A 26173-nucleotide genomic window follows, 5' to 3' on the forward strand; every position below is an offset into this window, starting at 1 on the left:
CTGTCTCTAGTCACAGCCAAATCCTCCCCATAGGCTTTGCTGGTTTATTCTCTGGATCAACAAAATCAATGAAGAAAAGCAATTTGTTGGCCAAGAGCATCTTTTACAGTGCTGCAAAGGCCTGTAAAAGTCAGAGTTACCAAAACTCAGTAACTCAAAAGCAGGAGAGTAACAGCAGGAGAGAGGGCATGCCCTCAACTCTTGCCTGTGGCTTCCAGCGGCATCTGGTGGGCCACGGTGTGAAATAGTATGCTGGACTAGATGGGTCTTGGGCCTGATCCAGCAGGGCTGTTCTTATGTTCACCTTCACAACTCTAAATAGTCATCACATCTCATTCTCCATGATCCTGATTCCAGTTTTCCTTCCCTATTGTCTCCCCACCCAGATTGCTGTCATCTTTAAAAAATATATATATTTTAAAGCTTTCCTTCACTGTTGCTATTGTTTCTCAAGGAGGCTGATATGACTTTCTAGACAAAATTGCTCCATTCAACAAGGCCAGCTTCCTTCTTAATCAGCAGTCCTTCCCAAATGAAAAGCCTCCTATGCCAGTTCAGTGACGGGAGGGATCCTATTGGAGATGGGAGTGGCTGGACACTGCCAATCAAGGGGATATTAGTCCAAGTGGGGCCAGTTTAATTTATACTTCTGTAACATGATCTCCAGCACCCACCTAATGGCACAGCGGGGAAATGACTTGACTAGCAAGCAAGAGGTTGCCAGTTTGAATCCCCGCTGGTATGTTTCCCGGACTATGGGAAATGCCTATATCGGGCAGCAGCGGTGTAGGAAGATGCTGAAAGGCATCATCTCATACTGCGCAGGAGATGGCAATGGTAAACCCCTCCTCTATTCTACCAAAGAATTCTCCTGGCTCTGTGGTTGCCAGGAGTCAACACTGACTCAACAGCACACTTTACCTTTAAGTTGCTCTCCAGTTATCAGTTGAGCATATCCAGCTGCTGGTTGTTTTTTAAATGATTGAACATGTTTTGGGTATGACTTTTAATGTATAGAGATGTTTACTTGTATTAAAGACTCCTCTTCTTGTTCCTCCTGTGTCACTCTTCTGGTTCAAAAGCAAACTGGCTCCATATTAATTAATTTTTTTATGCACAAAATAAAATGGTCCTCCCTTTCTTCTACTAAAGTCCTCAGGCAGCTGATTTTGATATGAAAAGAAATACAACCTATACAAAGCATACAAAAATAAAGCATAAGGTATTGTCGCTCTAAAAAAGCCACCTAACGGCACAGCGGGAAAATGGCTTGACTACCAAGCCAGAGGTTGCCAGTCCAAATCCCCGCTGGTATTTAAAAATCTGCATACAGATGCCCCATAATGCAGAATACAGACAGGGCGTGTTCTGCCATGTTCAATGTAATGTGTGAATAACTCTACCTATGTTCAGATCTGCACCTATGTATACTGTACACTCACAGTACAAGTGCTGAATATAGCATGGCTTCTATCTGTCAACAACACTGGAGGCACAGATGACATTCTACCACAGGCGTTCTACAACATCCTTGACCTCTAATGTCCTGCTTCCCTTCCCCTTGCCGACAAATCCTGTGGCAGCACAGAGGCAAAGATATTGAAGTACTCTGCTGTACTGTCTTCTTGATCATGGGGGACAAGATCAAACCCTGTGGACCCCAAATGCCAAGGGGCAGAGCAATAGTCCTCCAGCGGCATTTTCGGGACCCTCCCATTGAGGGAAGACTAGAACCAAAAATTGATCCTCCAAGAAGCCTGGAAGGATACTGTGGTCTATGGCAGTACTATGGTACTTGAACCCCTAGGAGTACTTTGAAGCCTCTTGGTGGGTACATGGGGTACACAGAATCCTCCTGACTCCTTTGTATGCTACATTGTTGGCTTCAGGAAGGGAAGGGGGAAGTGTCAGGCAGCATCACTCCCTCCTCCTCTCCATGTCACTGGCTGGCTTGGTGCTTAGGTTCAGCCCACCCCTCCCTGAACCTGACTGACTTGGTAGGGAGGAAAATGTTGTTGGCGGACGTCTGCATTGCTCTTGTTGCTGAGCCTGTCAGTCAGACGGAGGGAGGGGTGGGCTGAGCCGGAGCACCATTAGTCAGATGGAGAGGAGGAGGGAGAGCAAAGTCAGGTCTGGGGTATGCTCTGAGTCTCTGGCTGTAAGGTTCCAGGAGACGAGGAGAAAGAAATCCTCAATGTAGATTTAGGGGTTTGGGGACTTTTTCCTTCCTGATTCCAAGGCAGATTCTTTTTTCTTTTTCTTTCTTTCTTTCTTTCCCCCTCCCCTCCCCTCCCCTCCTTCCTTCCTTCCTTCCTTTCAAATCACTCTTCCTCCAAGGAGCCCAGAGCAGTGTACATGGTTATGTTTGTCCTCACAACAACCCTATGAGGTAGATTAGGCTGAGAGATACGTGACTGGCCCAGAGTTACCTAGTGAGTTTTATGGCTGAATGGGGATTTGATCTCCCTGATCCTAGTCCAACACTCTTAACCACTGCACCACACGCTTGTATTTTATTTTCCACCAACTTTGGCAAGATTTACTTCGGGGGTGGTGGTGAACATGTCTGGACGTGTAAGGAGAAACCTACCCCTTTTGAAACTCCTTATTAAGGCAACGCCGCACCAGCGGAGGGCTATTCTATGTGCAGCATCAAATGATCTGATTGCCGCTATAGCGGAGATTGCCCTCAATACTTTAACTACGCATATTAAGAAAAAGGAGGAACGTAATCAGAAATCTCAGCAGTAGGACCATCTCTCTTGGGAGAAAAAGAATGCTGATGAAACGATCCAGGGGTTTTCTTGCCCCACTATTAAGCATTGCCATTCCTTTGATAACGGGTCTTCTGACCAGTCGATAATGGAGTATACTGAAAAGATGTATTTGATCCCTAAACATCAGATGGAACAATTAAAAGGGACGCCTCCAAAAGAGGCAGACATACGAGCAACTGCTGTAAGTTCTCTAGATGCCGAGATGATGAGCATTCTTCAAAGACCGGGGTTAACAGAATACGAGAAAGCTAAGCTTTATGATGCAATATCGGCCCTCTGAAAAGTATAAGCATGCATACGTATTCAGTACTTGGTTTGGGCCTCTTTTGCAGCAATTACTGCCTCAATGCGGCGTGGCATGGATGCTATCAGCCTGTGGCACTGATGAGGTGTTATGGAAGACCAGGATGCTTCATTAAGAGCCTTCAGCTCTTCTGCATTGTTTGGTCTCATGTCTCTCATCCTTCTCTTGGCAATGCCCCATAGATTCTCTATGGGGTCAGGTCAGGCGAGTTTGCTGGCCAATCAAGCACAGTACACTGTATACTTTTCAGAGGTCCGATATTGTTCTATTCTACAATCCTTGTCTTCTTGGTTCCATGTAATATTCTAATTTTCTGGGATTGTGGATTTGGGGTTTTCATGAGCTGTATGCCATGATCATCACAATTATAACAAATTAAGGCTTGACTTATCTCGCTTTGCATGTAATGCGTCTGTCTCATATATCAGTTTCACCTTTTAATTTGCATTACTGAAATTAATGGACTTTTGCACGATATTCTAATTTTCCGAGTTTCACCTGTATGTCCGAAGTATGACAGTCCGAGCCTGGTCATTTGTGCCTGTCTTGAATGAAAATTCTGGATTGATTGATTCTATGATCCATTTGTTTGTTTTCCTGGCTGTCCATGGTATCTTCAAAAGTCTTCTCCAGCACCCAAGTTCAAAAGCGTCAATACCTTTTCTATCTTGCTTCTTCAGAGTCCAACTTTCGTATCCATAGAGTTTCAGGGTAAAAACCATTGTCCGAACGATTCTAATCTTTGTAGGTATAGACACGTCAAGACATCTAAATATCCTTTCCAAGGCCTTCATTGCAACCCTACCAAATGCTATTCTGTGACATGCTGACTGTGGTAGGTACTAATTCCCCCAAAACCTACAACAATTGTTGAAAACATTAGTTTTGCCTTGCTGGACATATGCCAGAACCCAGGTAATTAGCAGCATATTATTTATTTATTTATTATTTATTATTATTTATTCGATTTCTATATCACCCTTCTAAAAAATGGCTCAGGGTGGTTTACACAGAGAAATAATAAATAAATAAGATGGATCCCTGTCCCCAAAGGGCTCACAATCTAAAAAGAAACATAGGATAGACACCAGCAACAGTCACTGGAGGTACTGTGCTGGGGGTGGATAGGGCCAGTTACTCTCCCCCTGCTAAATAAAGAGAATGAACAATTTTGCAAAAGGGCAATTTAGGACTGAAATGTATAAATTTAAAAGATATAGAATATGATACGTATGTTCTCAATAGCGAGCTAGAACACACTAACATGGCTGTGGGCGACACACTTGAAAAATATTACCCAATATTAAATGTTGTATGAAAGCAATGTGTACTTGACTTTAGACACACACACACACCCCACACACAAACATACATATTTCTTAATGGATTTGTTGGATATTATTTTAAAGAATTATTTTTGTAACAAAATTATTTTTGTTTTGAAACCAAATATTATCTACAAATCCAGGTAGTGGCTATGGGCAGCCCAGTTGCTCCCAGCATTGCGAACTTAAATTTTATGCCAAATCGTTTTCAACAATTGTTGTAAGTTGTTTTGGGATTAGTACCAACCACAGTCAGCACACCTTTAGTCTTGAATTACAATTGATTGAAATTGTATATAAGCCAGGTAGTAAGAGACTGGTGTATGAGCAAGCCTTGCACTGACTTTTATAAGAGCATTTTCTAGAAGGATAGAAAAGGTATCTTACTAGTACCATACAAGTTGCTGACTTTTTGTGGTTGTTGTAATATAGTCTTTGACAAAGTGTATGTGGACTTCACCAATATTTTCACCTTGTGGACTCCTTTGTTCTGTTTTGATGTATAGTTTATAGACTCTAGTGTTGATGTGTTCATTTCCACTGTGGATTCCATTGTTTCTTGTTATAAATACTAACATTCTATCTATACTCATTAACTGATCCATACTGAATACACTTTCTTACATAGTAATTCTGATTGTGATTATTCCTTTTTCTCATTGGACAGTTTGATGGGGGATCTTTTTGGGTCTTGTGGGAGTATGAGCATGAATTGTTCCCTTTCCTAAGCAGGGTCTGCCTTGGTTTGCATTTGGATGGGATCACTGCAAGCTATTCCCTTTAGGGTATGCTGTAGCTCAGTGGAAGAGCACCTGCATACTTGCATGCAGAAGGGCTCAGGTTCATTCCCTGGCATCTCCAGGTAGGGCTGGGAGTGACTCCTGCCTGAGACTTTGGAAAGCTACTGCCAGTCAGTGTAGACAATACTAAGTTAGTCTGACTCGGTATAAGGCATTGGTGGCACTTAACTCCTGCAAAATTAGCATATATTTCTCATAATTATTCCACGCAGTGTTGGAGGGGTTGTAAGGAAAAGGGGACGTTTTATCATATGTGGTGGTCAGGGACGTAACAAGGCTGGAGTGGGCCCAGAGACAAAATTTTAAAATGGGCCCCTCGCTGATACACACACACACACGAAGGGAGGCAAGGAGGGAGGCAGGGAGGGAGGGTCAAGAGACACAGAGAGAGATACTAGCCAGGTCGAAGGAAGAAATACGACGGAAGGATCATAATGAAGGAAGCTCTGCGGGTTTTGGGGAGTCATGTGACTTGCCTCTAGGGGGCCCCTCAAGGCGTGGGGGCCCCCAGGCAGCTGCCTCCCCTTGCCTAATAGTAGTTACACCCCTGGTGGTGGCCTTGTGATAAGGTGGGGTTTTTTTGGCAAAAAGTATTTGGAGAAATAAGAATTATAATGTGACAAAATATTGAGTGTTCTCTGGAATTAGGGCTATTACATCTATTTGTAGGAAATAATGCCAAGTTAAAAAATAAGGAACTTATAATTTCCTTTAGTTTGGCAGTGAAAATAATAATGTTCAACAATGGAAATATCTAGATCAGTTAACAACTGAGAAGTGGTATAATAAGGTGTGGTCAATTGCATTACTAGAAAAGATCATTGACAAAATTAAATTAATGAAGGCTGAGAGAATAGATTCACAGTTCTACCTTATTTGGGCAGATTATATTTATCATATTATAGTACTAGATCTGATTCTGGATTTTCTTGTGATATATGGAAAATGATTGTTAAATGTATTGTGTTACTATGAGATACTGTTCTTTGTTGTTTTATGTTAATACTGTTTTAATTAAAAAAACTATTAGAAAAAAGTAAACAGTGGCATTCAAGCTGAAGAGCACGTTCTTTGCCAAAATGTTTACAGAAGTGAATCACAAAAAGGCATATTCACACACAACAAAAGACCCACCTGCACAGAGGTGAGTTGTGAGACAGATTTCAATTTCTCCACCCTGACTGCCACCAGCTATGAAAATAGAAACAAAACTTCATTGTTGGTATTCAGGGAGCTTGATGTGACTTTCTAGGGGAAATTGCTGTGTTCAAAGAGGCAGATTTGCTTGTCATATACAGCAAGGGTGGTATAGAAATCTAATAATAATAATAATATAATATACTGCTCATGCTGGTTCAAATGACTGAAGGGTGTGTGTGTCCTGATTGGAGTGGTGGTGTGGCTGGACCCAGCCAATCCAGGGAGTGTTATTCCAAGTGGGGCCCCTCTCAGAGTTGTCCTATAAGGTGATCTTGAGCAGATACAGGTGGTGTTCTTTTAAAAAAGAGAGAATCTTTGTTTTCTTTTAAAGAGAAGGTTTTCAATATGAGCCTGTGTGCATGGCCCAAAAGTCTAGAATTTCTGAGCTGACTCACCAGTGGCACTGTTGGGAGGGGCCATGGCTGATCCTCCCAACTGCTGGCTCGAGCTGACAGCCCTGCTAGATCCTCCTCCCTTGCTGGTGCCTCCATCTCTTCCTTCCTGCTGCTTAGCTTCTGCCTTGCCTTGCCCTGCAGCACCCCCCTCTCCATCCCAGGAAGGAGAATGCAGCCTCTCACTGGGTGGAAGCAGGGGAAAGGGAGCAGTCCATAAACTTCACTCTGGTGTTGGCATGCAAGCAGCTATCTTGCCTTCTGCACCTTGCTCAAGGTGTGTGTGTGTTGGGGGGGAGGATTAATTTCACTCTTTTTCTAGGACCCAGGAGAGTGGCATGGGTGCTTCCGGGAGTGGTAGGTGTCTTCTGAGCAGGCTCCCACCCTGTTGTCATGGCAGAACTGAGTCTGTGAAATTCCCAACAGGGCAGCTCTGTGAGACCTAACATGATGCACAGGTTGTGAGCCCTTTGGGGATAGGGAACCATCTTATTTATTTATTATTTTTTATAAACTGCTTTGGAAACTTTGTTGAAAAGTGGTTTATAAATAGTAGTAGTAAGTGTCTGAAGGGACTGTCGTTGCCTGCTTGGGCAAGTAAAGAGGTGCTGTCTCCTATTCTGCTCACAACAACCCTGTGTAGACCAAGAGACAATGCCTTGCTCAAGACTGTCCAATGGGAATCATGGCAGAACCAGGTTCTGGCCTCACCAGTCAAGCCCAACAAACTATATGTGCTAAATGCCATACCGGATCCCCATGTTTAGAATTTAAATGGCAGTCTTTTATACTGAAGCATCTGTACTGAGCTAGGGAAATGCCCTACTTGTGTTCATCCATGGAAAAAAAGCACAAGCAACCTCAAGTATACGCTGATGGGATCTGAGCTGTCAGTGACTGACCAGGAGAGGGATCTTGGCACCGTGGTGGACAGCTCGTTGGAAGTGTTAACTCAATGTGCAGCAGCCGTGAAAAAGGCCAGTTCCATGCTAGGGATTATTAGGAAGGGGATTGAAAATGAAACTGCTAATATTATAATGCCGTCATACAAAACTATGGTGCGGCCACACCTGGAGTACTGCGTACAATTCTGGTCACATCTAAAAAAGGACATTGTAGAATTGGAAAAGGTGCAGAAGAGGGCAACCAAGATGATCAGGGGCCCAGAGCACCTTTCTTATGAGGCAAGACTACAACACCTGGGGCTATTTAGTTTAGAAAAAAGAAAAAGACTACAGTGGGGAGACATGCTAGAGTTCTATAAAACCATGCATGGTTTGGAGGAAGTGGATAGAGAGAAATTCTTCTTCCTCTCACATAACACTAGAACCAGGGGGTCATCCCATGAAATTGATGACCAGGAAATTTCAGACCAACAAATGGAGGTACTTTTTCACAAAACATATAATCAACTTGTGGAGTTCTCTGCCACAAGATGTGGTGACAGCCAACAACCTGGAATGCTTTAAGAAGGGTTTGGATAACTTCATGGAGGTCTATCAATGGCTACAAGTTGGAGGGCCATAGGCCATCTCCAGCCTCAAAGGCAGGATGCCTCTGAGTACCAGTTGCAGGGGAGTAACAGCAGGAGAGAGGTCATGCCCTCAACTGCTGCCTGTGGCTTCCAGCGGCATCTGGTGGGCCACTGTGCGAAACAGGATCCTGGACTAGATGGGCCTTGGGCCTGATCCAGCAGGGCTGTTCTTATTTGGTAAGGTTTGCAAAAAAATATCTTCCAGAAAAATACAGTGAGCTGATTAAAAAGAAAAACCTCCAGCTGTTCCCCTTGCCCACCACACAAAAGGGAAATGCTTCCTCCTAAATAGTGCAGAGCAGCCACCTTAAAAAGGTGCCTCTTTACACAGTTAATAGGGGCTTGAGAGTTTTGCAGTTCTCCAAACAAAGGCATTTTCTGGGGGCACAAATTCACAAAAAGAACACAACAAAATCACAGATTAAAGCTGGCCAGCTTCTTCTCGCCCCCACCACCCTCCCGGTGCTTTCTGGCTGGCGGGCTGGAAAGCCATCCCGCCACCTCCACCTGCCCACCAATTCCCGGCAGCTGGGTTGGGCTGCTGCTTCTGCCAGCCGGCCCGGGGCTGGCCCACCGCTGGCTGGGCTGGCCCACCGCTGGCCAGCATCCCTATTTTCTCTCCCGTCCCGGTCGCTAATCAACAGCTGCTCACAAACTCTCGCGAGAGCTGCCACACATGGGATTAGCGATGGGTCCGCCTAGGAGAAATAAATATATAGAAGATAGAAAGAACATCTGACCATGTGCAGAGTGCATAGTTTTCACTTGAGTAACCGTTACCTAAAATTCACGCTTGTACTTCAAAAAAAGGGATAAGAAAGTTCCCGTGTGTACACATCAGCCACCAATCTAAATTCTTCTGTGCATGTGATTTTTTGACCCCAAAATAGTTTTAAGGGCAGCTTTGTTAATGAGTTGAGGCCGGCTGGCCACACTCCCCCTCCTTCTTTATTCTCATTAGCAATACCCTTTCCGCCCAGCCCTCACAGAAGAAGAGCAGCGCTCGCTGCTGGGAGGGACGCCAGCCAAGAGCTAATTGCGTCGTGGGAGGGACAGAGAAGAAAACGAAACTCAAGTCAGTTTTCTAACTTCCTTGTTCCTTCCTGCTGCCTGAGCTGTGGCCGCTCCCAACGCCAGGAAGAGGTTTGAGGAGGAAGCGACTTGATCCGTTTGCCTGGACTATTTCGAAGATCCAGTAATCCTAGACTGTGGGCACAATTTCTGCCGAGGCTGCATTCTCAAGTGCTGGGGGGAGTCCCCGAGAAAAGCCGCCTGTCCTCAGTGCAGAGAGAGAGTTCAACCTACAACCTGAAGCCAAACAGGCAGCTGGCCAGTGTGATCGAAGTAGCCAAAGAGCTGAGTGTGCAGGTGAAGCAGGAAGCCGGAGCGGGGAGAGTCTGCGAGAGGCACCAGGAGCCCCTGAAGCTCTTTTGCAAGGAGGAGGAAGCCACCATCTGCGTGGTGTGCGACAGATCCAAGGAGCACCGAGCCCATGATGTGGTTCCTGTGGAGGAGGTTGCCCAGGAGTACAGGGTAGGGGCTCACCATTTAGACAGAGGAATAGGCAGGATAGGTAGCTGGGGATGATGGGAGTTGTAGTTCAGCCCCAGCTGGCGAGCCAAGGTTGCCTACCTCTGGCAGGATTGATTGGAATTGGGAAGCTAGCTGACTGCTTGGCTGGAGGAGGGACAGAAGGCGCCTGACCTAGAAGCTCCCCTCTCAGAGCAGGCTCAGAGCTTGGATTTTCTCTCTCTTGCAAATGCACTATGCCAGGGGGTGTCAAACTCAAATCCCGTGGTGGACCAGATAAAATTAGATTCTGATACACCCCAGGGGAGCCACACATAGCCTTGCGCCCACCTCACTCCACCTTCTGTCTTCCTCCTCCTCTCTGCTCTTCTCATCCCTTTTCTTCCACCACCCCGCCCTTGCCCTGCCACATAAATTAGCTGAATTCACTACTTTTTACACTACAATACACTCAGGGGAAGATTGGGGGTTTTTTTGTACTTTGAGAAGAAATTCTGAACATACCTGCTGATACCAGATTTGTGTGGACAATCCTGCCACTTTTCTCTCTTCCTCTCTCTCTTACGGAGGTGTTGCTAGGTACTTAAAAGATCCAAGGTTTGGGCCCACAGCACCCCCACATTTTGATAATTAAACCCTTTCAAGCTCTCTTAAAGATATCCAACGCTCTCCTCCCCACTAGTTTGCTTCATCCTAAAAATGAATCTCCTTTTTCTCCTGCAAAGATTTCTCCTGCAGTCAATATGCACACTGCTGAGAACCAGTGTGGTGTCGTGATTAGAGTGTTAAGACTAGGATTGGGGGACTTGTGAATGTTCCTCATTCAGTCATGAAATTCACTGTGAGACTTTAGCTGAGACCCTGTCTCTCTCCCCTCGAAACCTGCTCACAAGATTGTTGTGAGGATAAAAGTGGGGAGAAAGATCATGTACACTACCATGGCCTCTTTGGAGGAAGAACAGGATATATGTCTGTCTGTCATATATATATATACACACACACACACACACACTACATTTCGTTTAAGCAAAAATCATATGCAACTATAGTGTACGTCTATATACTACAGTATATATATACAGTGTATAGTGTATGTCTATACATTACAGAAAAAAAGTCACCAATTTGATTTCAAATAAGACAGCAGAATGTCATATGGAGTTATGTTATGTAAGTTTTCTTTTAGCTGACTAAGATTCTTATGTGACTTATAAAGTAGCTAAATTTTGTTTTTTGGCCTCTAGGGCTTGTCATATATTCATAAATTCTGTTAGGTTACACAGATATAGTGTGATTATCTCTATACAAATATATTTTTCATTTTCTTGTTGCTTGTCTTGCCAATGAACTGTACTTAACTGAAGTCCCGATATCTGTAAATATGAAACCTTTAAAATGAAACCGAGCTGGAACTTCTGTTTTCTTCCCAGGATTGGATTAAAAACGACCTGAAGATTCTGCTGAAGGAGAAAGAGAACATTCTGGTGTATAAAACAAAAACACAAAAGGAAAGCCAAGACTTGCTTGTAAGCATTACCAGGAAGCACATAAGTATGAGAATAAATATCTATGGAAATGGCATGGCTAGGGCATCTGGTGGGCCACTTTATGAAACAGGATGCTGGACTAGATAGGCCTTGGGTCTGATCCAGCAGGGCTTGTCTTATGTTCTTATAAGCTCCACTGAACTCAGTGGTTTTACTTCTGATTAAGCACGCAGAGGCTGAGTCTGCAAAACACACTGCCTCACATTCTAACGAAACACTTGGGATGTTGACTAGTGCAACGCTGTCCAATTTCAGCCCTCCAGCTATTTTAAGACCACAACTCCCATCATCCCTCACTATTGGTCACTGTAGCTGGGGATGATGGGAACTGTAGTCCAACATCAGTCAGAGAGCCAAAGTTGTGCAGCTCTGCAGTAGTGCAAAGCTATTGTGCTAGCTAGTTACTTGCATGTTGCACTACTGCAAGCATGTGGGCCTGGAAAAAACATGCCCACGGGCCGGATCTTGCCTGCAGACGGTATGTTGCGCAGGCTTGCCTTAACTCTATTAAAGGGAACATTTGTACAGGAGCGACATAGTGCAATTCCACAAAGCCCAGTGTTTTAGTGCAGTGATGTGATCTTCTTGTGCTAGCACAATTTTGTTCATGACGCGAGCACTTCTTTAGTCAGGATGTCAGCTATAGGCTAAAGACATCCAGACTAAACCTTTGCCAATGATCCAAGGCTTTCCATTGCATGATGGTGGCGGAGCAATTTTTGGTGATTTCCCTTCTACAGCCTCTGGTACCTCCCAGCACTAGGTCCCTATGGGTTCCCCAACTCTCAGAAAGGCAAGGTTGGCTGCTAAGGGAAGGGGAGGTTGCGAAACATCTCCCCTCCCATCTTGTGCCAGGGAAAATCCTGGTAGGTTGGTGGGCAGCCCCAGGGGAGTTTCCAGTGTCCATAGCTGGCCCCGGTGAATCTCTGGAACGTGGAGACAGCCCAGGCTATTGACATGGTTGCTCCCAAACGCCCATAGGTGGATTACTACAGAGGCAATAGAGGCAATTGCCTACAGAGGCAAATTCTGGGGGAGCGGCAGATCTTGGGGTGGGGAAAAGTTGTTTCTTTTTTTAAAAAACATGTAAAACAGCCGCTGCTGGTGGTTCTTGGTCTGCTTGCCTGGCATCTGCTCAGTGTAGGCCAGTGGAGCTTTTTCATGTAGCAAAGTTATTGCTTCACACATCTCTCTGTGTAATGAGGGAGGAACTATCTATAGCCCGCTGTGACCAGTTTGCACACCACTTTGCTCACATCCATGCCAGTTTGGACTCCAGGATTTTGGCAGTTCTGGCTAGTGGTGTGCACAGAACTGGCGCCTCCCGGTTTGAAGGTGTGTGTGTGGGATCTCTTTAAGCCGGGGGGGGAGTGCTCTTACCCCTCCCACTTCATTTACCTTGCTGACTTTTAAAATGGTCTGGCGGGGCGGCAGCATACCTCCTTGCCACCCTGGTGCCTCTTTGGACCGGAAGTGACTAGAAGTTGCCGCTGTGAGAGTGCATATCACGCTCGCTTGTGCGCATGTCACGATGTGCACATGCGCAGTGGCAACTTCCAGTCACTTCTGGTCCATAGAGGCACCAGAGCGGCAAGGAGGTACGCTGCTGTCCTGCCAGACCATTTTAAAAGGCAGTGCCAGCGGGGGAAATGTGGCAGGAGAAGTAAGAGCACCCTCCCCCCATCCATAAAGAGGACCCACCACCACCACCATCGAACCAGTTTGCTAACCAGTTCCATGAACATCCCTAGTTCTGGCAGACATGGGGCTGCGCTTGAAGACTATTTGGGAACTGCAGCTCGTGCAAAATGTGGCAGCTAGGAATTTATCCAGAGTTGCCTGCTGGAATCATATTACACCCATTTTGAAAGAGCTGCACTAGCTACCAGTTTGTTTCTGGGTCCAGTTCAAGGTGCTGGTTTTGACCTTTAAAGCCCTTAACAGTTTGGGGTCTGGATAGCTGAAGGACCACCTTCTCCCAACAGTTTCTGTCCGCTTGAAAAGATCATTGGAGGGAGCTCTGCTCCGCATGCCAACGGTGAGAGAGGCTCAGTTGTCCAGCAGGGCCTTCTCAGTCATTGCCCCCAGGCTTTGGAATCCTCTCCCGGCTGGCATCTGCTCCCCAGCCTCCATCACAGGGAGGCTTACCAATTAGTCCAATGTTGATTTCAAAAGCAGTATCACGTTGCCTCTTTCCCAGTTTTCTGGTGTGCAGGCTTATTTAGCAATGAGCTGCATTTTCTCTTAGAAGATCAGCAGGACATGGATTCTTCTTGGTCTTAAAGTGTAACTTGCTGCTCTCCCCTTTCCCTGTGCTTGTTGCAGGCGCAAACAAAGGCAGAGAAGGAGAAGTCAGTGGCTGAGTTCAGACAACTACACCAGTTTCTGAAAGAACAAGAGAAACTTCTGCTGGCCAGGATGGAAGAGGTGGAGAAGGAAATAGTGAAGAAAAGGGATGAGCAGATGGCCAGACTCTCGGAGGAGCTCTCCTCTCTTGAACATACTGTCCAGGAGGTGGAGAAGAAGTGTCAGCAGCCAGCAGATGAATTGCTGTGGGTAAGACTGTAGTAGAAACAGACTAGGCTCCTCTCCAGGGGAAAATTGGCTTCAAACCTTTGTCTGCCTAAGAAATGAAGTGGCCCCATTTATGGTTCATAAACAATAGGACCACATTAGGGCCAGATCACCCATGATGAAGAGAATCTGTGATTAGATCTCTCAGAGACTGAACAGAGGAGGGTGACTTAACTTTTCCCCTCCTTGAGCTGCTATTAACTGCATAGGGGGGAAACCTGCAGCTACAGTATGAGCACCTATATGTATTCTTCTTCTTCCGCAGCAATTAGCAGCCGAGAGAGGTGAACATTCATCGGGGAAATAGGCTAACCTCCCTTTCCATATCTCATGGCCCTGGTGCAAATTGTCCCCTCCGTGAGATTGGTTTTAGGAAAAGAAAATAGGATGATGGATCTCGAACTGCACATATACTTTCACCTTTGGAGTGGATTGTCCTAGAGTAGAGGTTTCTGTTTAATGTTGATGTGCAGTGTTGCTATTTTGGGCATTACCAGACATCAGTTTATTCTGCCTATGACTTCTCCCATGGAATCGACAGAGGGAATGTAACTCTTCTGATTCTTTTAGATCTCTTGGCAGCTTTCAGTACCATCAACCATGGTATCCTTCTGGATCACCTGGGGGAGTTAGGGATAGGGGGCATTGCTATGCAGTGGTTCCGCTCCTATCTCTTGGGTAGATTCCAGATGGTGGCACTTGGTGACAGTTACTCTTCCAAACAGGAGCTACATGAAACCGCGATGGTTGGCAAACACCCCAAAACTGCATTCGGGCTTTGTGCAGGGAAATTAGCTGAGAGTGGAGCAGTTCCACATCAGAATAACTTTTGTGCAAAGTTTAGTGATAGGAAAATGACTGGGAGAGAGAGAGAGAGGTTTTATTTGAGGTTCAGGGGTACAGTGGAATAAGAGGGTTGGTTAGAGCAATATTACTACTAAAAATGTTATTGAACAACTTGCAAAGAGGTGTTTTGGCTTGGGTCCGAATTGAATGAACTCCAGGCTAGCTAGAAAAAGGAGGCTTAGAGAAGCAATTTCTTCTGGATTTAAGAGAGAAGAAGCAGGGATAGAGGGAGCCCAGATTGGGGCGCAGCGGTTATCATACAACCTTGTTTCTTATTGGCAGGTGGATCCTTGTGGCTCTGGCACGACTGAGGGGGCTCGTTCCCCAGGGATGGCTCTGGCAATGACAGGCATAGGGAAACCGGAGGGGTTAGACAGCAGCATCCAAAGGGTGTCTGCTCTCGTGAAGCCAGCTTCAGGTAGTAGCGAGGAGGGCTGTGCAGATTGGGTCAGGCAAGACTGGAAGCAAGGGTGACCTGCAGAGTAAAATGTGGCCAGGTGGGATGACAGGAGCCAGCTGCAGCCTCCAAGTAACAGGTGACTCCGAGGTATGGAAACAAAACGCAGGATATTGGAGACCAAGTGGAGCACCCTGGCTCAAGGAACCAGGGACTGTTATAGTCCAGATTGTGTCCCAAGGCAACATTCCTGCTGTTCTCCTTTCTTGAATAGAGTGGTCCCGGGGAATGTCAAAACATTCCATTGTCTTTGTTTACTGTGCTGCACTGCAACACAACGAGCTGAATGGGCCAAGTGCACCCTTAATGCAGATGGAGTGGATGAACGCGTAAACATGGTATCTCTAGGTCAGAAGAGCCTAGTAAACTAATCCGGATTTTAATGGGTACACCTGAGTTTGTCGCTCACTTAGCTTTCTTCTGATAGGGAGGGAGAGCCTTATCTGGACTCCCTGCTGAGGTAATTGGTTTTTAGCTGGTTTGAGGCATCTGTGGAGGGGAGTTAGACCAAGATGGGGTGACTCTGGATGCAGGGAGACCTTGAACGGAGAGCTAACTTTGCTAATTAACTCTTAAGTTTACTTAGGCATCCTAGCACAAGAAGGCACAAGACTAATTCCCTTTCAGTTTGGCTAAATCTGGGGGTAACAGTTCCACTGCCTGCTAAGTGACTGGTCCCCAATATGCCAACAAATGGAAAGCTCATGATCCAATAAGACTCCTGAGCATGTTAAGAGAGACCCATACACCTGCAGTCTCAGACTTAAGCAGAGAGGCTTCTGGCAGCCTGCCGAAGAGCAGTGCCAGCAACAATCATCAGGGGATTTGGTGCAGGGTGTTACCAGTATGCCGATGACACCCAAATCTTTCTCCTCCTCCTCTTCAGGAAATGGCATTCACTCCCTAAATGCCTGCCTACTGGCAGTAATGGACTGGATGAGGGATAACAAATTGAAGCTGAATCCAAACAAGTCAGAGGTGCTCATTGTGGGGGATCGGAATTTGAGGGATGAGTTAGAACTTCCTGTGCTGGATGGGGTTACACTCCCCCAGAAGGAGCAGGTACGCAGCTTGGGAGTGCTTTTTGGATCCAGGCCTCATCCTGGTATCGCAGGTGGAGGCTATGGCCAGGAGTGCTTTCCACCAACTTCGGCTAATTTGACAGCTGTGTCCATTCCTTGAAGAGAACAATCTCAAAACAGTGGTGCGTCAGCTGGTAACCTCCAGGCTTGACTATTGCAATCTGCTCTACATAGGGCTGCCTTTGTACGTGGTTTGGAAACCTCAGTTAGTTCAAAATGCGGCAGCCAGATTGTTCTCCAGGGTAACCCAGAGATACCATATTATACCTGTTCTCAAACAGTTGCACTGGCTGCTGATAGGTTTCTGGGCAAAATACAAAGTGTTGGTTATAACCTTTAAAGCCCTGAATGGTTAGGTTACCTTAGAGAATGCCTCCTTCTGTATGATCCCCACCACATGTTGAGGAGAGGTCCATCTCCAGCTGCCACAAGTGAGTCTGGTGGCAACTCGGAACCGGACTTTCTCAGTTGCTGGAAGCCAGGGGCATCTCATTGGATTATCCCTCTCAGGAGCTCCAAGGCAGGACAGTATTTGATTGGATAAAAAACAAGTCCCACCTTCTTGAGCTTGAGGAGGATAACTCCTCCCCAGTTCTTTCTGTCCTCGGCAGCTCCAGGCAGGTTTTTTCTCAGCTCTCTTGCACCTTAGCGTTTTTTGGCTTTCCTTTGCTTTCCCCTGCTACAATTCTCCCATTCTTCCTTCCAAGTTGTCTCCTTGTTTGTTCCTCTCCTTAAAAAAAAAAAAATCCTTTTAAAGCTGTTCTCCTCCTCCTGGGTTATAGAATGCACTCCCCACATAAATTTGTGGTTTAGAATCTTTATTGGACTTCAGGAGAGCCCTTAAAACTTTTTTTTTTTGGTCTGGCCTTCCATGGTTTTAAAATTGTTTTAATTGTTTTAAATGTTTTTTAAAACCATTTGAATTGTTTGGTTTTCATGGTTTGAAGTTTGATTTTTAAAATGATTATATTTTATTTTGGTTTTGTAAACTACCCAGAGCCGTTGGATGGGGCGGTAAATATGTAAACAAATGTGCTATGTGTATGGAATAATGGCAAGGGATAGAAATAGTTATATTCCTGTAGTAAAAGTTTTCGTATTTGGGCATCAGCAAAGGGGTTTTGTGGCACTCTATTGACAGGCTGACAAGAGCAAAGCAGCATTAATTCTCTATTGTTATAGTAGTCAAGGAAGTGGCTAGAGTTCTGCAAGGGTTACATAATAGTTCTTTGAGGCTTAACCAGTTCCCTTATGTGGGGCATAGAGAGCCAAAAATGTGAGAGAAAGGTTCTCAAAGGATTGGTCAGGGATTGGACATTTCCTCCATTTCACTGGTTCGTGGTAATAGGCCAAGCCACCTAATGGTGCAGCGGGGAAGCAACATGCCTAGGGATCAAGAGGCTGCCAGTTTGAATCTCCACTGGTATGTTTCCCAGACTATGGGAAACACCTATATCGGGCAGCAGCGATATAGGAAGATGCTGAAAGGCATCATCTCATACTGTGTGGGAGCTGGCAATGGTAAACCTCTCCTTGGTTCTACCAATGAAAACCACATGTGGTCGCCAGGAGTCGACACTGACTCTATGGCACAATCTTTCCTTTCTTTTTTCTTAGTGATAGGCCGATGAGCCTGACAGACCAATCTGAGAATTAGGTCTACCTCTCTGCTACAGAGAGCCATCCAGCTCCAATGTAGTAGTGAAGCTGGAACTAGTAACAGCACAGTACACTATTTCATATCCATGTTGTCTAATAATAACACATGGGTCAAGGGAGTGGCCCTTAACAGTTGCCATTTTCTGGCATTTTGAGTGAACATGGAAAGCTGAGATTGAATCCGGACAAGACATAGGTAATGTTGATCAGTAGGAGAGCCAATTGGGATGAGGAGATTTTAACAGTTCTGGATGGGGTTGCACTCCCCTTGAAGGAGCAAGTATGCAGCTTGGGGGTATTACTGGTCCCAGCTCTGCTTTTGGAAGCTCAGGTCGAGGCGGTGGCTAGGGGTGCCATTGCACGGCTTTGGGTGGTGCGTCAGCTGCGTCTCTTTCTCGAGAAGGCAGATCTGGCCACAGTTACCCAGGCCTTAGTCACGTCACGGCTGGATTACTGTAACACGCTCTACGTGGGGCTGCCCTTGAAGAATATTCAGAAACTGCAGCTAGTGCAAAATGCGGCAGCTAGGGTTTTGTCTGGAGCTGCCTGCTGGGAGCATATCACCCCGCTTCTGAAAGAGCTGCACTGGCTACCAGTTTGTTTCTGGGTCCAATTCAAGGTGCTAGTTTTGACCTTTAAAGCCCTAAACGGTTTCGGCCCAGGGTACCTGAGGGATCCCCTGCTCCCAAGGGTTGCTGCCCGCTTGATGAGGTCATCTGAGGGGGCTCTGCTCCGGGTGCCAACAATGAAGGAAGCTCGGTTGTCGTACGTGACAACCTGACAGGGCCTTCTCTGTTGCTGCCCCCAGACTTTGGAATGCTCTCCCAGTGGCTATTCGCTCCTCGGTCTCCATCATGGCTTTTAGAAAAAATCTGAAGACTTGGCTTTTTAAATTATTATTATTTCTTGTTTACACAGTCAGACAGGTGTTATTGACTGGTTTGTTTTATCCAGACATCGAGTCCTTCCCAAGGACCTGGGATGGCTGAATTTTATTGTCAATTTTGTTGCTGTTATAGATATCGTTGCAGAATATAGGCTGTTCCCAGTAAAGCTGCTTTTTGTAATTGGCTGATGGTGATTTCTGTGGCCCCTATGGTGTTGAGGTGCTCTTCAAGGTCTTTTGGAACTGCACCCAGGGTGCCAATTACCACTGAGATTATTTTGGTCTTTTTCTGCCACAGCCTTTCAATTTCAATTTGTAGATCTTTGTATTTGGTGATTTTTTTTCTATTTCTTTTTCTTCTATTCTGCTATCCCCTGGTATTGCTATGTCGATTATTTTAACTTGTTTTCCTTTCTTCTTGACTACAGTTATATCTGGTGTATTGTGTGGCAGATGTTTGTCTGTTTGTAGTCGGAAGTCCCATAATATTTTTACATCTTATTATATTTATTATTTTATTTATTCAATTTCTATACCGACCTTCCAAAAATGGCTCAGGGTGGTTTACACAGAGAAATAATAAATAAATAAGATGGATCCCTGTCCCCAAAGGGCTCACAATCTAAAAGAAATAGAAACCAGCAACAGTCACTTTTTACTCAGGCTTTTATGTGATTGTCTCCATTGCTGCTTCTTTGTATATTGCCTGGTATTTTTATGTATGTTTTTTTTAAAAAAAATTGTAATTAGATCTGTTTTTATATTTTAGCATATTTTAATTGTGTGATTTTATAGTCTTGTTTTAACATTTTTTATGTGAACTGCCTCGTGATTATTTTAATGAAAGACATTTATATACCGCTCTATAGCTGGAAGCTCTCTAAGCGGTTTACAATGATTTAGCATATTGCCCCCCAACATTCTGGGTACTCATTTTACCGACCTCGGAAGGATGGAAGGCTGAGTCAACCTTGAGCCCCTGGTCAGGATCAAACTTGTAACCTTCTGGTTACAGGGCAGCAGTTTTACCACTGCACCACCAGGGGCTAAAAATTTAACTATCAATCAGTCAATGCCCTTAACACATGTTAAGCCAAAGGGTGTTGTTGCTATTGATAATGGAAACTCTCATTATGTTTTAATTGAGTTATTTGTGATGTTTTAAATATTTTTACAGCACCCTGGGGATATCTGATGAAGGGCAGAATCAAAATGTAAAACTAAATACATACATAAATATTAACTATCACATTCAACTGCTAGGTTTTTGTTTCAAGTAGACCTTTCTGCACTGCATTAAAATGTCTCCACTTTGCCTGATGATTTAATTATATCATCAAGTTCTTCTTCACACTGTGGCAGGCAGTGAATTCCCTCTTCTTTCTCTCTCTCCCCTTTAGGATATTAGAAGCAGCCTTCAGAGGTAAGAGGATTCCAGTGGTTTCTCTCCATGCTTCGTTTTATCTAGTCTAATCTCCAGAATGTGAAGAATGTGGCCTTCAAGTTTTGGGGGGAAATAGGAGGAATGGATCCAAACATCCAGGTTTCACCGTTAAATGTAGGGACACTGGCAGAAATCCTGACTTAATTTACTATTGGAAGTCCTGTTGAAATTTATTAGTCCTTTAGAGGTACTCTTGCTTACTACCATTGAGTAACATAGTCTGGATATCAACAACTCTTTGGAGCTTGTAGCACCTCAGTCCTCACTCCAAGGATCCCTGGCTGATGGCTAGACTAACTTACTGAATAGTACTACTCAGTGGACTAAAAGGACTACTTAATTTCAACAGTGCTACTTAGGAATAATTTAGTCTGGATGTCAGCCTCTGTTTCCTTCTGTGGAACACTGCTGAAGGTAGTGCCCTCTTTCTCTGTACATGGTGTATCACAAAATAGTTACACACACACACATACACTCAAAATGAAATATCCCAAAGCTGATTGTAAATGTCTGTTTGACATTTTGAGCCCCACAAAGGATCTCCTTCAAGGAACTACAGATAGGTACATGATTTTACAAGTTAAAATCCATTCACTCATATTATTCATTATCAGCTGCATGTTTATATTTTCAACATCTAAAAATCATTTATTTTGTGCTGTTCTTTCATCCAGCGTTGCCTTTCTGCACCTGCTTGTGTCTCTAGGCTATCTGCTGTTTCCTTTCTCCCCATTTGTTTCCTTTACTCCACTTAAGAATTTTTAATTGGATGGATGGTAGGTTAATCAGTTATTTCTCTCTATCAGTTGTGAGAAGGAACCATTTGAGAATCCAGTGACTTTTCCTCCTGTGCTGAAGTGGAGGATCTGGGAATGCCTTGATACAAATCCCTTTCTGGAGGGCATCATGGAGCAATTCAAAGGTAATAAAGATCTTATATGGAAACCTGCATTCGTCTGGAGGATGTGCTTCTGAAAGGCTCATTTGTAATAACTGGTCTAGGAAAAAAGAGAATTTGAGTGCAAGCTGAGAAGACCATTTTAGTTCTCAATAGAAATAATTCTGTTCAAAGTTGCTTCTCCAAACCTAGCTCAGAATTGCATTCATTGTTTATCTCCAGTCACTCATTTGTAACGATTGGAACTTCAAGAGCCTGCATGAATTAACAGGAAGGTCGCAATTGAACAAATATCCAAAGTGAAAGGGGTGTGTGGGTGTGTGTGTGTGTGTGTGTGTGTGTGAGAGAGAGAGAGAGAAATCTGATTCTTCAAGGCATCTTCCCTGTATGGGAAGCAACATCAGGGCCAATTTCACACAATGCTGTTCTCTCTGGTATCTTTGCTTTATGACTCTTATGTATTTATCAAATTTGTACACTGCCCCAAACTTTAGTCTCTGGGCAGTTAACAACATAAAACAAGTTAAAAACATATACAAAAACTTACCAATTTAAAAATCAACCACAGATTAAAACCTAAAAATTTAAAAAGCTGAAAAAGCTTGGGTGAAGAGGTGGGTTTTCAAATGCTTTTTCAAAATTATAAGAGATGGGGAGGATCATATTTCAGTAGGGAGTGCATGCCACAGTCTCAGGGCAGCAACTAAGAAGGCCGGTCCCTGTGTGGCCACCAGCCAAGCTGGCGGCAACTGGAGACAGACCTCTCCAGATGACCTCAATAGGTGGTGGTGCTCATAATGGAGAAGACGTTCTCTTAAATACCCAGGGCCTAAGCCGTTTAGGGCTTTATAGGTTATAACCAGCACTTTGTAATTTGCCCAGAAACCTATTGGCAGCCAGTGTAGAATAGATCTATCAGCAGATGTGGTCTCTCCGAGATGACCCAGAGACCAACCTGGCCACTGCATTCTGTACCAAATGGATTTCCCGGACTATGTACAAAGGCAGCCCCACATAGAGCGCATTGCAGAAGTCAAGTCTGGAGGTTACCAGCAAATGTACTACTGTTCTGAAGTCATCAATCTCAAGAAACGGACGCAGCTGGCGTATCAACCGAAGCTGATGATAAGCCCTTCTGGCCACTGCCTCAACCTGAGATACAAGGGAGAGTTGTGGATCCAGAAGTACTCCCAGACTGTGAACCTGTTCTTTTTGGGGAAGTGTGACCTCATCTAGAACAGGTAGATCAAAATTGTCTCTGGAGTTCTGACCCTGCACAATAAGTACCTCTGTCTTATCTGGATTCAGTCTCAGTTTATTCTCCCTCATCCAGCCCATTACTGCTTACAGACGGTAAGACTGGCCATTGCAAACAACTCCTCTTGCCTGAAAAAATATTAGCAGATTTATCTGACAAATGCAGTTAAAAAAACCTATGGATGATATGAAAAGAAATGGCTAGTTCCCTCCTCCTTTTCTTTATTCCAACATAAACACAATAAGATTGGCTCTCCTCTTTCACTCACTTGGTTGGCAGTTTGTCACATCTCATGCATTTCCTCTTTGTTTTCTAAATCCAGTAGCAGACCTAGCTGGAAGTGTTGAAAAAGTACCCATGAGATGAAGACAAGCCCTAAAATCTGTAAATAAATTAGAGTTTGAAGAAAGCCCCTCCTAAACTTACTTCATTTCAGCATTTCATTCTGCTTCTGTTAATTAAGGAAACAAAAGATGGTCCAGTTATGTCAACTGGTGGTAGTGTGTGACAAGTTCTCTTACAAACAGGATGATGTGATGCTCTCTGTACCCTTTCCTTTCCCAGACACTCTGGTATCTGGACTTCAGCTACACAAAGGTACATTTTGGAAATTGGGGGAGGATTAAACTCGTAGGAGCGAGGGGAACTTGTCAGAAAGTGGTCTGCTTGTCCTTTATTGTGGATCTCCATTTCTGTCCTGGGAGTTCTGGAATGACAAATGGTTTAGCTACGAACAGTAGGAAAGAATGAGGAAAGAGTTCCATGTCTATCTGTAGTTCCTTTTTCTTAACATAATCCTTTGACTGGAGAACACAGCTGCCATCTATGGGACTGATCTGACCCTTACAAGCTTTGCGAGTGCCTCTCTCCACACATACTTGAGAGAAGAGGAGATTGCTGGCAATCTTCATCCTCCCTGCCTCGCATGCCACTTTCAAAGCTTGCCAAGGTTGGTTTTGAAAGGGGGCCGCCCCCTACCAAGGGCACGAGGCAAGGCAGCATTTGCCACCTCCTATCAGGTGCCTCAATATTTTGGGCTGCCCTGGTGGAGGTTCTTTTCTTTCTTTCTTTTTTGCTTGTAGTACTTTGAATGTCATTAGAGGCAGGGAATAAGTGTTTCAAATAAATATCTGAAACTTTGGTTAGAGTTTGTCACCAGCTTCTCCTGAGGCTCCAGGCAATCTTCTTATTCAAATGTGGGAAAAGTCACAGGAAGACACCAATCCTAGATGTCATTCAGGGAAGTCTTACTGATTTACTGTAGGAGGCGGTTCTTGTGATATGTGTCCAGCTTCCGGATGCAAATCATTCCCTGAGCTGATCCTGTTTCTCTTTTCCCCTCTCCCCAAACAGCAAATGTGACTCTGGATCCCAACACAGCTCATCCTCGCCTCATCCTGTCAGAGGATCATAAAAGCGTGAGATATGGAGTTGAAGACCAAGATCTGCTCAACAATCCTGAGAGATTTGGCAATGATTTTTTTGTCCTGGGCTGTGAGGGGTTCACAGCAGGGAGACATTGCTGGGATGTGACTGTGGGAAGTGAGGACCAATGGGCTGTGGGGGTGGCCAGAAAATCTGTGAAGAATGAAGATATTGAATTTAGTCCTGAGGAAGGGATCTGGGCTTTGGAGAAGTGGGGAGGTGAGTACATGGCCTCCAATTCCCCCAATTTTCTTCCTCCGTCCCTGAGTGGGGACGAGCTAAAGAAGGTTAGAGTGATTTTGGACTGTGCTGGGAGGCGGGTGGCCTTATTTGATGCTGACACAGCAGCTCTGATCTGCACATTATCAGGGCTCTCATTCTCCAGAGAGGCCCTTCTCCCTTTCTTCTGGGTATATGATAAAGCCCATCTGACACTCTCTCCCTGAAGCAGCTAAATACTGGAGACTGATGGACACAAAAGGAATGTGATGCATGTAAACAGGAAGTGTCTTGAATTGCTCCAACATGCCCATTGTCTGCCTTTGGAGAAGGCAAGTCTGGCCATCTGGATGAGTCGGATGGAACAGGGAGGAGGCAACTGGCACATGTATCCCACAGATGACATACTGTCCTTTGCCTCAGGCAACAAAACGTCTTGAACTCCCCCTGCAAATAAAGACAACAAATGACTTTGTGTGTGTTTCAAGAGCACTGTTCCAGCTCTGTAAAGGCCTCTAAAGATTATAGTTACCAAAGCTATATCACACGGAGCAACTAGTGTTATGTCATCTTTTCTCCTGTAGGAGACAGACACATACCAGAAGTCCATCATGACAAAGATCTTTGATAGGAACTTCCCTTCAAACATTTCAGGCTGTTGCAGCACTAATAACTTCCCTTTCTCAAGAAGGCAAATCTGGCCACAGTTACCCATGCCTTAGTCATGTCACGGCTGGATTACTGTAACGTGCTCTAAGTGGGGCTGCCCTTGAAGTATATCCGGAAACTGCATCTAGTGCAAAATGCGGCAACTAGGGTTTTATCTGGAGCTGCCCAGTGGGAGCACATCATACCCATTTTGAAAGAGCTGCACTGGCTACCAGTCTGTTTCCGGGTCCAATTCAAGGTGCTGGTTTTGACCTTTAAAACTCTTAATGGATTTGGCCCAGGATACCTGAGGGACTGCCTGCTCCCAAGGGTTGCTGCCTACTTGACAAGGTCATCTGAGGGGGCTCTGCTCCGGGTGCCGACAATGAGGGAGGCTCGGTTGTCGTGCACGCAGGACAGGGCCTTCTCTGTTGCTGCCCCCAGACTCTGGAATGCTCTCCCAGTGGCTATTCGCTCCTCAGTCTCTATCACAGCTTTTAGAAAGCATGTTAAATCGTGGCTTTTTACACGGGCTTTTATTTGATTGTCTCTGCTGCTGCTCTTTGTACTCTGTATTGCATTATGCTTTTGTTTAAATTTTTTAATCAGATTTGTTTTATATTTTTAGCTAATATTTTAATTGTGTCTTTTTTTTTTACACCTTTGTTTTTAAATTTTGCTGTAAACCGCCTTGGGATTGTTCTAATTAAAGGTGGTATATAAATTTAACAATAAATAAATCAAATAATCCATCTTATTTATTATCCCTCTGTGTAAACCGCCCTGAGCCATTTTTGGAAGGGTGTTATAGAAATTTAATAAAATAATAATAATAGGTGCACCTTGGATCAAGAGACTAAATTCCTACATTTTCACTGCTGTGTCCTTCTGCTGTATATCTCTGAGCCAGGTCTTTAGCCTAAATCAGGGCTGCACAACTTCAGCTAGCTGTTCTTGGACTACAATGCCCATGTCTCCAGCCACAGTGGCCAAAAGTCAGGGTTGATGGGAGGACCAAGTTGCGCAGCTCTGGTCTAAATGCTTCCACTCCCCCAAATTGCAGTAGCCGATCACTCATCTTCCACCTCTCCCATCTCAGTCTATCTTGCAGTTATTTCCCAAACATTTTAAGTTGTGATTAAGTAATCAAGAAATCAAGATAAAGAAAAATGGGATATACCATTTTTAAAAATGGGGGTTTTAAAAGGGGAAAAAACAACCCTGCTCTGCAGAGAACAATGAAACATGCAGCCAGGGAGTCTAAGATAGTCTGGGAATTGTAGTTCTTTCTCTGCAGGGCTGCTTGCTCTGCTGCTGGGTGTGGGTCACGCACACTCGGGAGGCACACCATCACTTGGTCTCTGCCGG

At 44.7% G+C, this 26173-nt stretch overlaps 1 protein-coding gene and 1 pseudogene across 4 annotated transcripts in view; one reads left to right on the plus strand and one right to left on the minus strand.

Moving 5' to 3' along the window:
- Positions 1 to 7136: 7136 nt before the first annotated feature.
- LOC128343937 (E3 ubiquitin-protein ligase TRIM7-like) lies at positions 7137 to 25557 on the plus strand (annotated as a pseudogene).
- The window catches only part of LOC128343101 (E3 ubiquitin-protein ligase TRIM39-like), a 42226-nt gene continuing 27273 nt past the window's right edge, over positions 11221 to 26173 (minus strand). The window contains exon 9 of one of the 4 annotated variants that reach the window (XR_008315333.1): positions 11221 to 11319. The gene's annotated coding sequence lies outside the window, so the exon portion shown is untranslated. Of the gene's footprint in view, positions 11323 to 22978; positions 23220 to 26173 lie in introns of those variants that run through there. The other 3 variants (XR_008315332.1, XR_008315336.1, XR_008315335.1) reach the window with 3 other exon arrangements.

The sequence above is a fragment of the Hemicordylus capensis genome, chromosome 2, assembly GCF_027244095.1.
Source record: "Hemicordylus capensis ecotype Gifberg chromosome 2, rHemCap1.1.pri, whole genome shotgun sequence".
In the NCBI taxonomy this organism is placed as follows: Eukaryota; Metazoa; Chordata; class Lepidosauria; order Squamata; family Cordylidae; genus Hemicordylus; species Hemicordylus capensis.